Below are 15,832 nucleotides of genomic sequence, written 5' to 3' on the forward strand. Positions count from 1 at the left end.
AAATCAGGATAAAGATGAATTTCTAAGTTTCCTAAACTTGTTTAAAACATTAAATGTTAACCTACCTTTAATTGAATTAATTGAAAAGGTTGCCAAATACACTAAGTTTTTAAAGTAAATGATGGTTAGGCGTAACAAAATTAAGGTAGGAGAAGAGAAAATAAGCCATAATTAGAGGAGGTAATCACATCGACAGTAGAGATAGAGAGGGAAATAACTAAAGATTCTGCAGTTGCAAAAATCTCATTCCTTTCAAGACTAGAATAAAAACAAAATTGGGATGAGGATGAATTTCTAAGTTTCCTAAACTTGTTTAAAACATTAAATGTTAAACCTACCTTTAATTGAATTAATTGAAAAGGTTGCCAAATACATTAAGGTTTTAAAGCAAATGATGGCTAGGCATAAAAAAAGTAAGGTAGGAGAACAAGTTACTATAAATGCTTCCTGTAACGTGATTATTTTAAGACTTGGGAAGTTTTACCATTCATATAGAGATAGGGAGAATTCATTTTAATAGATCTCTATGCTATCTAGGAGCTAATATTTATTTAATACCTCTATCGATCTTTAAAAAACTCAGCTTAGGGGATCTGAAAACTACTCAAATAACATTACAATTGGTTGGCAGGTCTTCAATACATCCAAAAGGGGTACTGGAAGACATGTTAGTCAAAGTATGAAGTTTTATTATCCTTGTAGATTTTGTAGTACTTGATTTTTGGGAAGATCGTGAGATACCAATCTTATCAGGAAGACCCTTCCTATATACTTCTAGGTCCACCATTGATTTATAGATAAGCAAATTAACTATGAAAATCAGTGGTGAGAAAAAAAAACGTTTAATTGTTGTCATTAATCGAGCAAGGAAGATAGGAGGAAGTTAGGGGAGTAACGTAAAAATTTATTTATTTCTAACATCCCCAAGTCACGGGACGCACTTCCTTTCATGCATACAGAAAGAATAAACAAGTTTAAGGAAAGGGACAAACGGGCAAAGGTGGAATGGCGTGATGGAAGATGGACCAATATCGATAGAACAGGAAAATCCTCCATTGGTGAATTAGTGACACTGTTGGATTAATCCGGTAGTAAAACTGAAAAATTAGTTGAATTGCTGCTTAACTTTTGTAAATTATTGTATATGTAACTAATCACCTAATTTAGATTTTGAATTTAATTTGATATAGGTTCATCTCTAAATCAAAACATCCATACAACTGAAATTTTTAGTCGAAACAGAGTCAGTGTCACGACATCACCCCAATATGTCGTGACATAGCACACAGTTTCTATCACACCTCGAAACTACAGCGTTTGTCGCAACATCAAACCTAGTGTCACGACAAAGTTAGTCTACCAGGGAACCCATGTGTCGCGACATCGCTACAATTTTTTGCAGGGTTAATCCGACCCAGTCACGTAACTTCATTTAACACGATTTTTAACCCTTTAAAACCCTATTTTATATCCTCAAACCATACCTACTTCTAATTAAAACACCTCTTAACCCCCCCAAATTCTTTCAAATCCTTCAAAACCTCTTAAACCTTAAACCCTAAATTTCTTAAACATTTTATTTATTTTTCGCAAACTCTTTAACCATATTCCAGGCAACAAGGAATGGAAAAATCAGGAGAAAGCAAGGAATTCAAAAGAAATGCAATTTTATATTAAAGGTTAAGGGTTCCTAAATTCAAATTTTTTTACTATTCCATGGAATTGTTTGCTTAGTATTGTATTAAGATATAATTCCACATAGAAAAGTTAGAAGAACCAATGAATCCAAACCATCGATGGATCCAAACCGCCTAATTTTGCAAACCCAAAAATTGGGAAATATATTACTGAAGTTCAAGGAAAAACCTTAGTTAGGAGAGGGGATTTGATCCGTTAATGGTTTTGTGTAAGGAAATATGACATTTAGTTAGATATCATAGGTGGGACCATTTTTGGACTATCCTGAAAGAGAATGACATGGTCCCCGTTGTTCAAGAGTTTTTATGCGTCTTTACGGGACCATAAGTCTAGAAATACTGAAGGCCATATGTGGGATATGGTACTTGTGTAAGGGAAGAAAATACGAGTAACCCCTTGAATCATATACGTTTTTTTATAATGCTCCATATTACGAGAATGGTTCCATTGATGAAACCATCTAGAATACTTCAGAGATATAAATATGGATAGTATTATAAAGTTCTTGACTGAAGGTAGGGGTGAATGGTAATATCAAGCAAGTACCAATGTCCCAGTATGCTTTCATCAAGCGATCATGTTTCCTAAGGCCAAAATGTGGATCCAATTTTTGTGCACAAGAATCGTACCTACTTTAAATGTTTCTAACGTTAATAGTTTTAGAGTAGTGTTACTCTATGCAATTTTGTAGAAAAAGCACGTATGTATCGGTAAATGGATTCATCATAACATGAGAAGATACATTGGTAGCCAGAAGGTGGGAGTTTTCTTTCCCCATCTAGTGACGACATTATTCAGAAAGGTAGGTGTACCTATAACATCCATTGAGCAGTCATTGAAACCTTCCAAAAGTAGTTTTGGCGATACCTTGTTCCAAAAGTACATCAAACTGCGATCCAAACAAATCAAGGATTGGGACAAATGACAACAAGAAGTGATGGCTACACTGACTTCATCATAGAGGTTGACACTAACTCAACAAGACATCGGTGAAAGTAGGAATCCAAATCTTGATTAGATGATATAGTGGATGCAAGAGTCATGATCAATATTCCAAGAATTTGCAAGGCAAAATGACATTTGGGTCCCCAAATATACAGCTGACATGTTCGGGCTGACGAATACAGAACAACAAGAAGAAGTGCATGAAAGCGAGAAGGAAGGAAAAGATGAGAAGAATGATGGGAGTGAGGAGATGAATGAGGAGGACGATTGAACTATTTTAATTTTATACTTGTATTAATTTTTAGATGATTTTAATTTAGACTTTGTAGGAGTAAGAATAATAAATAGATTTTTTCTTTTTGTTGAACTTTGTTGAATTTCCTATGTAGGAACCCAACACGAAGGGGACACAAAAAATTTGAGCTAACACGATCAAAGGGGAAGGACCCACTATTAGAAATTAGAGCGACCGTGATCATTTTGGTAACTTCCTTCCTTATGTATTTATGGCCTACACATTTAGGACAATGTGTGAACTAATGCATAAGGGTAAACTAGGAAATTTGCTTCATTTTCATTCATTTTTCTTATCTTTTGTTTGCTTGAGCTTGAAGAAATAGAAGTGATTGGCTAGGAGCATGTACATGGGTTGCTTGAGCTTGAAGAAATAGAAGTGATTGGCTAGGAGCATGTACATGGGTTGCTTGTGTTTATGAATAAATTTGGCATGAAGAGAGGTGGTTTTAAATTTTTTTTATTAGACTACTAAGTTCCATATGTTACACTATAAATAGGAATTAAGCAATCAACTGTACCAAGTGATATAGAAAATACAATTAAACGAGCATGCTAGTACGCATGATAAATAGTTGAATTTGTATTTGTTTGGTTGATTAAATTTGAGCATGTTGAGATATTTAGGGATGACCTAGGGGTTTGTTTGCAACACATCCAGAGCCAAAAAGCTGTCCTAATTATATTTCACCTTTAGTACAAATTCTTGATGAACCATATTATATGCCCTGAGCCTGAACACGTCAATTTGTATTTGGCCTTGTACTTTGGTCCTGCATCGCACGATTATAGAGGTCTAGCTATACGTATTGAAGGTTAAGTGGATACATCATGGTCGAGTTTGTAAAAATAGAGTGAAATAGGAAAGAATAGTGTGATATGGGAATTATAGGTTAGCTTAAAAGTGCAAAACAAGAAGAAAAACCAAAAAAAAAAGTTCATACGAGTAGAAAAAAACCCCTGAAAAGCCATAAAACATTCCTAAGTGAAATAAGTTGAAAAAGAAAAGTGACAATGTCACAAAAATAGAAAAAACTTGTTCATTAGTGCACAAAAAAACACGTAGGCTAGTCGTAGTTACTATGTCATACTATGATTTCTTATGTGGAGAGATAAGGAATGTGAGAGAAGGAGAAATAATGCGGTGAACGAGAAAGGGTCACTAAGGGGGGATGAATAGGGATCAATACAATATGCCAAACTCGTGTTTGTAACCTTTTTTGATGCTTATTATTTTTTAAATTCCATACCTGTCCTAAGCTTCAGAATGTTACAAGCCAAAATATCCTATGTAACCTAATCCTAATACATGAATGGACATCATACTAGGCATGTGCATAAATAACTATTTGTATTCTGCTCGGATAATTGAAGTACTTGTATGATTTGTTGATAGATTTCTATATGTGAGACCCTTAATACTGTAATCAACTAAACTTAGATGATTGAAGTCAAAGGTAGTAAGTTTTCTATTCATCATGTTAAAGTTTTTAGTAAAACATGAAATGCCTAAGTCATATGCTCCAAAGTCAATACTTGTATTATATTTTCTCAAGGGTCGTCATATTTTTTTTTCATCTTTGTTTATGTTGTTTGAGGACAAGTAATGACTTAAGTGTGTGGGAGTTTGATTTGTTGTAATTTGATGTAGCAAATTAAACTAGTTTTCACACTTAAAGAGCCTGAATACAAGCATTTTCATTACATTTAGTTATGTTCCTTTAGTTTTAATTACATTCAATAAAATGTGCAAACTGAGTCTCTTATTGACCTTAAGGGCCAAATGAGGCCTAAGGGAGAGCTAACGTACTTTGTAAGTGTGTAGGAGACCATTAAAAGGCATTTTAGGTTGATACTGGACGCTATGTCACAACACAAGAGGTTTGATGTTGCAACATAGGGAACATAATAAACGAAACTCAAATCTACCTTCGATGTCACGACTTAGACTGAGCGTGTTGCGACATACTCCTGAAGATGGCTACAGGTGAGCATATCGGTTGCTATGTAATGACACAGGTCCTGGTGTGTCACTACATCGACTTTGGAATGAAAATTAAACATGAAGTAGGGGCATTTTGGTCTGCACAATCAAACTTAAAGCTCGGGAACATATGCTGACCTTAAGTTAAGGATGACGACCACCTGAAGGCTGTAAATAGGCTTCTTTGGCACATGTTATACACATATTTCATTAACGTAGTTTCTTTAAAACTAGTTTTGTTTTCTTTATTAGGTTTCTAGGGTTTTTTTTCGTTCTTTTCTTTCAAGAGATCTAAATTGTGGAATCATTCAACTATGTGGATTTACGCTTAATATCAATACAATCAGGATCTTTCATTTACGCTATGTTTTTTTATTTAATTACAATGTTTTCTCTTTACATCGATTATATATTGTTTATGAACTCCATGAGGAACTAATCCTTTTATGGGGGACTAGTGAGTGGAGGTATGATCTGTTAATTGTTTTGTAGGGTTACTCAACAGATCAGCTATTTGGGAAAGGGAGAACGTGATACAAACCCTAGGCCTAACAACCCCGAAAAGTCATCAAGGTGGGAATTAACCCAAAATTGGTATTGCCCATCCGTGAACACCTTAAACCCAAATCAATCTGGACTATGAGGTCAGAAGATAAGTAGTTCTTGCTAACTTGTTATATTAGTGGAAGATCGAAAGATTCGTCTCGGGTAGTGACTAGTTTTTTGACGAGTAACCGAAAACAAAATTTGAAAGAGATACTAAAGCAAGCTAATCACCTGTAATCATATTTGATTTATTCTTCCTGTTTTTAATCTCTTGAAATTTATCTTTTTATGTTGTTTTATCTTTAATATTATGAATGCCCAAAAAATCATTTATTTTATATTTTTCGTACTATAATTGAATGGAAAGCACTACTTAAATGTTTTAGTGTTTATGTTAGAATTGATCTAGCGCTCGCCTCCCTTGGGTACGATCCTTGGAGTACTGACCCACTCCGTTGTAAACCTATATTACAACTAGACCCGTATACTTGCAAATAGCGCCTCATAATTCTATATTTTAGTTTAGTATTCACACTCTGGATGTTAGTACATCCGAAGGCGGTCTGAGGGATAGTGACGGAGGACACAAATAAGCATTTAAAACGATTTCTTCAACTTTGTGACAGTTTCAAATATAATGGGGTCACCAGGATCTATCACGACATGGGATGAACTTGTAGGAAAGTTTTTAAAAAATTTCTTCCCTATCAGCAAAATGGTCCAACTAAGAAAAGAGATCGTAACTTTTAAAAAATTAGAAGGAGAAAGTTTTAACGAAGCTTGGAAGCATTTTAAAATGCTCATTTAGAGATGCTCACACCATGAATTACCTGGGTGGCTACAATTGCAAATGTTCTATAATGGGTTGGACGGACACGTACGACCAGGACTAGATGGAGCCGCAGGAGGACCCTTGATGAATAGACCATACGATGATGTGTATGAATTAATAGAAAGTATAGTAATGAATTCCTACCAGTGGCCAACAAAACGTTACACATATGACCAGAAGTTATCCACGATTAAAGCTGTCCAAGATGATGGTTGATACCAACAAATAGTGGAAGGGTTAAACCATATAGAATCCTCATCCAATGTGTCATCAATATATGGAGGAGACAAACCTTTCTTCCGTTACATCAATAATCCTACTGAGGATGTGAATTGCATTGGGAATAGGGCTAGAAACCCTTATTCGAATACTTATAATCTGGGATAGAGAGGCTACATGAACTTGAGATAGGGCAGAAATCAAGGAGAAGGTAATAACTCTAACCAGGTTAAGAATTCTAATTATCAACCTCCTTATTTACAGAAGCCTCAGGAAAGGACCAACCTTAATGACCGTACTATATGTGGTCAACTCTTGGATCAGATCGAGGGGGAAATGCAATCTATGATGATGGAAGTGAAACAAGTGCAATATGAGTGCACCAATTCTATGAAAACCTTTACTAGACTATAATACTAGATGATCCAATTGATGAATATGATGGGAGACATTAAAAGACAAATTGGCATTGGTATTCCTAGATATATTGAAGATAATCCTCGAAGGGAAGTGAAGGAGTATGTGAAAGCAATTGCGCTCTGCTCCAAGAAAGTACTGAATAGCCCAAACACCCTGACACAAGAAGAAACCAAAGAGAATGTTGAAACTCTTTGAGAGGACCCCCAAGAAGCTGATGAAGAACCAAAACCAGAGGAGATAGCCAAGTCGACAGTTGAGTCGGAAGATGAACTAGTTAAAGAACCCGTACTCGCAAAAGTACCATTCTCTTCACGGTTGGAAGAAAAACAAAGACAGAATGAGGATGATTTTTTTAATTTTCTGAACTTATTCAAAACGTTAAACATTAACTTGACTTTAATTGATTTAATTGAGAAAGTCCCTAAGTATGCCAAATTACTAAAAGAAATTATGTCTAGGCGTAGGAAAATTAAAACAAGAAGCAAGTTAACATAAGCGCTTCATGTAGTGCGATTATATCTAAACAAGTTCCCCAAAAACTAAAAGACCTGGGAATTTTTGTAATTCCTATAAAGATAGTGGATATTCATTTTAGTAAACCTTTATGTGATTTAGGAGCTACCTTAAAACTAATGTCTCTATCTATATAAGAAAAACATGGGCTAAAGGACCTTAAAAACACTCAGATCACACTACAGTTGGCTGACAGATCTTTAGTGCATCCAAAAGCAGTATTGGAAGATGTGTTGGTCAAGGTGCACAACTTCATAATCCCGATAGTTTTTGTGATGCTCGATTTTGAGGAAGGCTATGAGATAACCATCTTCTTAGGAAAATCATTCTTAGCAAAGTTAAAATCCACCATTGATTTAGAAAGAATGAATTAACCGTGAGGATCAATGGTGAAACCAAAATTTTTAAATCTGGTCACCAAGAAGATGAGGTACAAAAAAAGAGATTAGGGAGACAATAAATCTCGTGTGTTTTATAGTAATCGAGACACTTTAGGAGAGAAAATTTGACTCAAAACTGAGCCTGTTTCGCAACACGAAGTCCCCGTGTTGCAACACTTCATCTAGTATCAAAGGATCGAGAAAATTATCTCAATGCTGGGACAAAGCATCTCTATATTACAACACAGAAGACAACCTACCCAGGTTTCGTTATCGCGACATCGAACCAGGATGTCGCGATAACGAAAAATGTCGCGTGTAAAATGATATACGATTTTGTGCAAGTATACACATCGATTCAAGTAATAAAGTGATGAGTGAGTATTGTTCCCACGAAGATGAAATTGAGGCACAAAAGTGGTCAAATTATTATAATAAAATGAGATTAACGCTATAGAAAAATTCAATGATAAACATGTAGTGGCAATTGGTGGAGTAATGATGTAAGTAATATGTGGAATTAATGAATAACTGGAAATGCTATGGAAAAAGTGGAAGCAGAAATGTAATGGCAATAAACAACTAAATAGGTTGTGAGAAAGTTAGTATGACAGAGAATAAGGATAGAGTAATGTTGATTCTGAAGGTCGGGATTACCCAGAATCAACCCTTATTATCAATAATCCCTTGGCAAAATCGTATCTATTTTACTGCACAGAAGAGTTTTAAAATGGTCTGCCTCTCATGAGAGCAAAACCTTAAGTTACCTTTCTTGTATTTATAGGCTTTTTAGATATCTTCTGTATGATCATGACTCTATTTCTAGAGTCGACTACAAGTGTCAATTGAATACTTGCTCATTTCATTTAATTTTAATCCTACCAATCCAACCTTTTCAGAATTAGAATTAGTTTTAAGTATGCGAACAAACTTCTATGTCTAGAAATCATTTTATTTTAACTATGAAATAGAAACAATCAAATGAAATAGTAAAGTAAATTAGATAAATATTATATCCATAAAAATAGTTAAGGTATCATTGAAAGTAATCCCAAACCTATGAGATTTAGATCACGGGCTGGGAAATAAAATTCCAAACCAAAACATTATTTTACATTGCATTCATTTACTTCAATTCAATCATTCGAATGAAATAACAGAAGAACTTTGGAAAGTAGTTTTAGCTTTTCTAGTCCACACTTTGGCAGCATAGCATCCTGTGATGGCTAAGAAGGACTGCCTTCGATTTCCTTTCCTTTACGAAGCCAAACCGTAATTCATGCCTAAGGATTTCTCTCACTCTTTTTTTGTAGTTGTTTGTGAAGTCCCCTTCATCAGTTTTTTAGATAGATTAGGATAGGGCCGTCCAACAACTCATGATTATATTCTCCTCCCTTAGGGGGATTTATCTGGTACAAGTTTCAATTTCAATTTGAACTAGGACTGTTACGCAGAAAATGTTACACTGGTCTTCTCGGCATTACTATGACATCTATGCTGGCAAACTATCTGCACTTTTCCCTGACAAAGCTTACCCATTTATTTTCTTGTTTCAAAACCTATTCCTGCCACACTAAGAGAATAAACTCCACCACAAGCGATTAAAAGCACTTAATTCCAACATAGTCCAAGTCCTAATGCAATATTAAAAATGCTAACTAAAATGTCCTAAATGCAACAAACTGTACTTAAGTACAAGAAATTAGCTAGGTCTAAAGGAATGAAATATAACACTTTACAAGATTTATCACACCCCCAAACCTGAGTTATTGCTTGTCCTCAAGCAAAATACATCTAAATGCATGAATGCACCCATCTTGCATTGGTAAAAAAAAAAACTTTCTTGTACTACCTAGCTATTCGAAAAATAATTTATACCTTCGTTCTCAGCAATCTTCTCTTTTTCTAAAACTGATTCAAATGTCAATGGTTTTTTCAGCAAAGGCAGTGTAAAAATTTCTCCTTAAAAACAAAATTTCCTTAGTAACTATGCATTCTCTCTTTTGACTTATTGTAACAGCCCGTTTTTAGTGAAATCAGAATTCTGGTTTTGGGACCATAAATCTGACGAGTAAATTATTATTTTATTATTTTAATGTATATATAATTTTAGTAAGGTCGTATAAAAATTTCGTTAACAAATTTTGACGTTTGGATGCTTAATTATATAAAAAGGACTAAATCATAACAGGTGCAAAAGTAAAGATCTATTAGTTAAAGGTATCAATTAGCTATGAAATTTTAAATTAAGGGGGTTTATATGGAAATTAGACCATTATTATTAGTGGAAAAATATTGACATAATAATAAATGATTTTGATGTTTTAAGTCAAGGTTAACATAGTCATTTAATAAATAAAATTAATCAAAAGAAAAGTAAAAGATGGTATCATCCATTGTTGTTTTCTCCACCAAAATTTTAGGGTTAGAAAACACCATTTTAAAGCTTTGAAGTTTCGGTAATGTCTAGCTCTTTCATGATGGTGTTTTGAGGTTAGTTTTTAATAATTTTTATGTTTTCGGGATCGTTGTAGTTTAACCTATCTTGCCTAGGGTTTTTCCATGAATTTTATTGCATGTTTCTTGAGGTTTAATGGAGGAATATGAATCCTTGTTGTTAAATAAACAAGTTTTGTAAACTGATTTTTTATGAAAATTTCATTTAGGGACTTATTTGTAAAAGCAATAAAATTCATGGTAAAATTTTGAAATAATGGTTTATATGAGTTGACATGGGTTCTTCATGGATTTGACTAGCATGGACTAGGGATGAAAATGCTTAGATTTTAAATTATGAGCTTAAGGACTAAATTGTAAAAGTTAAAATGTAAAGGGCAAAACTATAATTATGCATAAATTTGATGTATGGATTGAAGTGAAGGTTGAGATTGACTGAAATACTTAATTAAATATAATTATTTAGTTAGACCAAGATAAATCTCAACCGGATCTAAATCGAGGAAAGGTGAAAATCACGGATTAGGTCGATAGTATTTCTACGTTCTAGTTGTCGAGGTAAATTCATAGTATTTCAATATTTAAATGAATTTATACTTATATATTTTTATATTATATTTAATTATCCCCTGTTTGTACTTCAGTACCCCTGAATTGCAGTTATTTGCCCCTGTTTGTACTTCGGTAGCCCTGAATTACACATACGTGCCCTATTTACACTTCGGTAACTTTGAATCAAGTAAAATATGAGTTGTTTTTAAATTTTGGTTAAGTTTAATGATACACTATGTTTTTACTAAGATCTATAAGCTAATTCATTTTTTTGGTTTGTTTTGTAGATCGTTGTTGCTAACTTTTGGACGGATCGAACCTTCGGCTCACACTATCCATCGATGTTGGTAGTTTTTGTGTCTCTTAGGGTAGTGTCATGTATATGTGGCTGTATAAGTTGTTTTGGTAAATTATGAAAATATACTAAACTAAGTTGTTAGGTACTTTATTAAGATTGTAAATAGGTATCATTGGTACAATTAATATGGTATGAAATTGAACACTTGTTGTTTGTTTTGAATTGTGAGTGAATTAGATGTTATGCTAGAAATTTATAAATTTTTACATGTTTTAGTTGTTGATGTTGGATATAATTGTGGTTTCGATTATGGGCACATTGGCTGGTTGTTTTTTGGACATTAAAATGGTATGTTAAGTTGAGCTACTTGTTGTTTCAATCGTGGTATGCTTTAAGATGATATTGAATTAGTTGTGTATGTTTTAAATGTGTTAATGAATATGTTTAGATAAGTTTGTTTGATTGTGATTGAGGTGCCTTATACGGCATATTGGAGGAATGGATTTGGTCATTTGAAGTCATCAATTTAAGCATGTTTTCGTATGTTTTTGATGCCTTGGTTATGGGGGTAAATTGCTTGTGGGTACACATTTGGCTTGGTGATGGAAATGGCTTGATTTTGGCCAATTTCATGTCCACACGGCCTAAAACACGAGCGTGTGTCTCAGTTGTGTGTGACACACGACCATGTGACACGGTTATGTGTCCCCTGTAGGTTAAAAAGAATTCAACTCAGGCAATTATACGGCCTAGAACACAGCTTGGCACATGGGCGTTTGAATTTCGAATGTTACACGGCCTGGCACACGGGTGTGTGGCTTGGCCGTGTGACCCAACTTAGAGAGTTACATGGGCACGGACATGGGCTGGGACACGGCCGTGTGTCTCTATTTCAATTCTTACATGGCCCGAGACACTAGCGTGTGTCTCAGCCATGTGAGTCACACGGCCGTGTGACCTCTACAGTTAATTTTTCTAACTTTTTCCTGAACTTTCCAAATGTTTCTAATTTAGTCCCGAATTGTTTCTAACGTATTTCTAGGGCCTCGAGGGCTCAGTTAAGGGACTATATGCATGTATATGAATGGGTTATGTTATGTTTATATTAATGTTTGAAATGTATGTTCTTATGTTACGTTTATACGGTAATGTACCATAACCCTATTCTCGCGACAGATACGGGTTAGGGTTGTTACACCTATCATATCTTTTTATTTACTTAGTTCATTTGTTACCTAAACAGAAGTAACTTTAAGCCCATATAAATATATATTATTCACATTTTCATATATCTCTTCTTCTTTTTTTCATCGAACGTAAATTATTATTAGGGGATTTAGCATGTCACAAAATTCTTTAACTTGACAATCACGATAGAGTATACAACGAATTCCTGGGTACTCAATCATGTCACAATTTAAACCAAAAGTCACTCATGAAGCTCAGGATTTTAATTAAAAAGATGGATGGAGCATATAACTACCTCTTTAGCTACTTAGTCATTTTTTCTACAGCGGAGTGCCCCTAAAATTATACCGCACACTCTTACTTAGGTCCTCCTTTCTAATCAATAGCACGATGGAGCAAACAAAGTGATGTTGACCTATATAGCAACTCTAAGCATTAGAGTGCATACTTATTTAAACAAAATGTCATAGCAATTTAAATAATGTTTGGTTTCAAAAATCATTAGGGTCATTAAAAATATACTTACTATATTTCGAAAATCCATAAAAGACAGAGTATAGGACATCCCATTTTTAGAAATAAATTTCAAAGAAACCTAACTTAAGCTAACTTCACCCAATCTATTATTACCTGTTTTAGGTATATCGAAAAAAATTTAAGCTTATCATTGAAAATCATAAAGAAAAATTGAATTTCTTATAGACAAAGCAATATTTCAATAGTTACTATGGCATGGAAAAATATGCTATGTACCAAAATGAACATACAAAAAGCAACCTAGTTGCACAATACACCCCAAACCTAAGGGATGCATTGTCCTCAATGCATGTAAAATTATGAACAGTATAGAACAAGTATGAATAACACACAAATAAGAGAAAAAAATATGCAATGCATGAGAGAAAAACAAAACTTAACCTCCTTGGAATGGAACATTGACACTTCATTCAATTCTTTATCGTGGACTTGCGAGCACTGACTTTGTATCGCATCTTCCTTTTCCATAGGTCAACTTCCTCACCTTCATTGTTGGTCTTCGTTAGTTCATCGATCAGTTGATCGATTGCTTGATCCTGTGCAGTCATAAAGATAAGTGAAGATGTCGGTTCAGGAGTTTTACCTTTTTCAGTGGCAGTAGCTGGTGTAGTGGTAGGGACATTTGTTTCTACCTTTCCTTCTTCTACATCCTTCTCTAGGTGAGCAGCAGTTGACTTCTCTAAATCCACCTTTTCATTTATCTGCAGTGACTCCTCCAGTTACGGGGTCAATTCTGGCAGCGAATGGAACTAGCTCTTTGCCGCACTCATTAGATAAGAGCAAAATAGATGGGAAAGTAGGAAACTCTGGCATGATTCTCAAAATTTTTTTCTAGAGGGATCTTCTTAATGCCAAATCCCTATCTTTCACATGCGTCTAAGCCTAGCGTTCGTTGCTTTGTTCCAACTCTTCCATCATCTGGTATTGGTGCACCTCAAACAGAGATAACCTCTATTCTAATTATTTTAGAGAAGTAAAAAATTTCTAGTCATGAGAGGTGGGAGATGTTGCTGTGGGAATACCTATCATAGAGGAGGCTTGACTATGCTGTGATGTTACGGCAAACTCAGTTCCTCGTAGCTTGACAAAAATTACTCGCGTTATCCCACTCTTATTGGGGGTAACGTCCTTAACATCATCTAAAGGCATATTTTCCATCTTACATATGGCAAAAATAAGGGAAGGAAAATTTAAACTCCTAGCATTCTTATTAGCACACCTATGGATCTCTAGGAAGATAATATTTCCTACATTTAGCAATCTTTCTTGTAGAATAAAATGTAACAACGACATTCTTTCTTTTGAAACAGTTATGTTATGCATAGATGGCATAAGACGACTATTTAAAAGGTGGTACCACAGCTTCCAAATTGGTTTTAATGTAGCTCTTTCAACTGTGTAACACTCCTGCTTGAAATAATCCACTGTGTTCCTTCAACACATAAATCATCGAATACTTTTTCCAACCTCTCCGGTGTAATATTCTCGAAAAATTTAGAAAGCTCATCTCTAACCTCCTCAATGTCGAACTGGGCATTAATATGGTCTTCGCTGAATTGCATAGATTTACTCTGCACATAAATGAAGGAAGAATCTAGGGAATTTATCTGAGCGTAAAACTCTCTTACCAATTTAACCAAAACATCACCTGGGTGTGACAAAATTTGCTCCAGTTGTGCTTTTCCACAATCAAGGATACTGATTCATCATACCCCATGTGGGGTTCAACCTTCAATACAAATCCCTATTCAAAACAAAATGGTCACTTTAGACTATTAGCTGAATACCTTGTGGCTGCAACAGTATCGAAGAATAAATTTGGTTATGGGACGCCAATGTGTGAAGATTCTGCTTTTTTTGGAAGTACTCCTTGCACTAGCCATTAATAGAAGGTTAGGGAAACAGAAACAGAAAATAATGGAGTAAACACAAATAGCATAGAGGTTGAAGATGAGAGAACTGTAAAAATGTTAACTTTGTGATAAGTGGAAATGTGAACAAGTTGAAGAAAAAAAAAAGGATAATGATGACAGTTTTTAGGGAATGGGAAACATGAGGGAGAAAGGTTATGACGTGGAGGAAATTTTAAAAATTGATAAGACTTTTGGGGGGAATGAAATAATGGAGCCCTAATTGTGGGCCTCACACTTTGGGTTTCCCAATATTCACTAAATGCAACGGCATAAAAATATTTCCTTTGGAATTTTCTAATCGATCAACTCTTTTATTAACACCTCATCATTCAATTTATCATGGGATAACGTTTCTTTGTAATGCTGCAGAAAATTGTTGCTCTGAATACACTAACAAATCCTGCTTCTTTTATTCTACTGATGTTCATAATAATAAAAACTGAAATGAAATTGAATTAAAAGTAAAGAGAATAAAAATTAAAATAGCAATGGGAAATAGAACGGAAACCAAAAAAACTTTTTTTTTTAAAATTCAAACATCACGAAGGCTAACGCTTTGCTTGTCACGTTCTACAAGAGCACCCTAGTAATGCTTCAAGCATTATCCATGAACCTTGAATGTAGCCATTGTTCTTAGGTTTTTAACAACAACAGCACCATACGGATATACTGGAATTACTTTAAAAGGTTCTAACCATCGAGATTTTAACTTAACAGGAAATAATTTAAGCCTGCAATTAAACAATAATACCTGTTGTCCAGGTTCAAATTGCACTGGTAGAATTCTAGCATCATGCCATCGCTTGGTATTTTTCTTATACAAATGAACAATCTCATACACTTGCAATCAAAACTCTTTCATCTCATTCAATTCTAGCAATCTCTTACCGCCAGCAGCTGACCAATCCATGTTCAGCTTCTTAATTGCCCAAAATGCTTTATGCTCAAGTTCAATAGGTAAGTGATATGGCTTACTATAAACAAGTTTAAAAGGTGACATCCCTCGTGGTGTTTTAAATGCAGTTTGGCATGCCCATAGATATTCATCAAATTGAC

The sequence above is a fragment of the Gossypium raimondii genome, chromosome 9 (assembly GCF_025698545.1).
Source record: "Gossypium raimondii isolate GPD5lz chromosome 9, ASM2569854v1, whole genome shotgun sequence".
Classification (NCBI taxonomy): Eukaryota; Viridiplantae; Streptophyta; class Magnoliopsida; order Malvales; family Malvaceae; genus Gossypium; species Gossypium raimondii.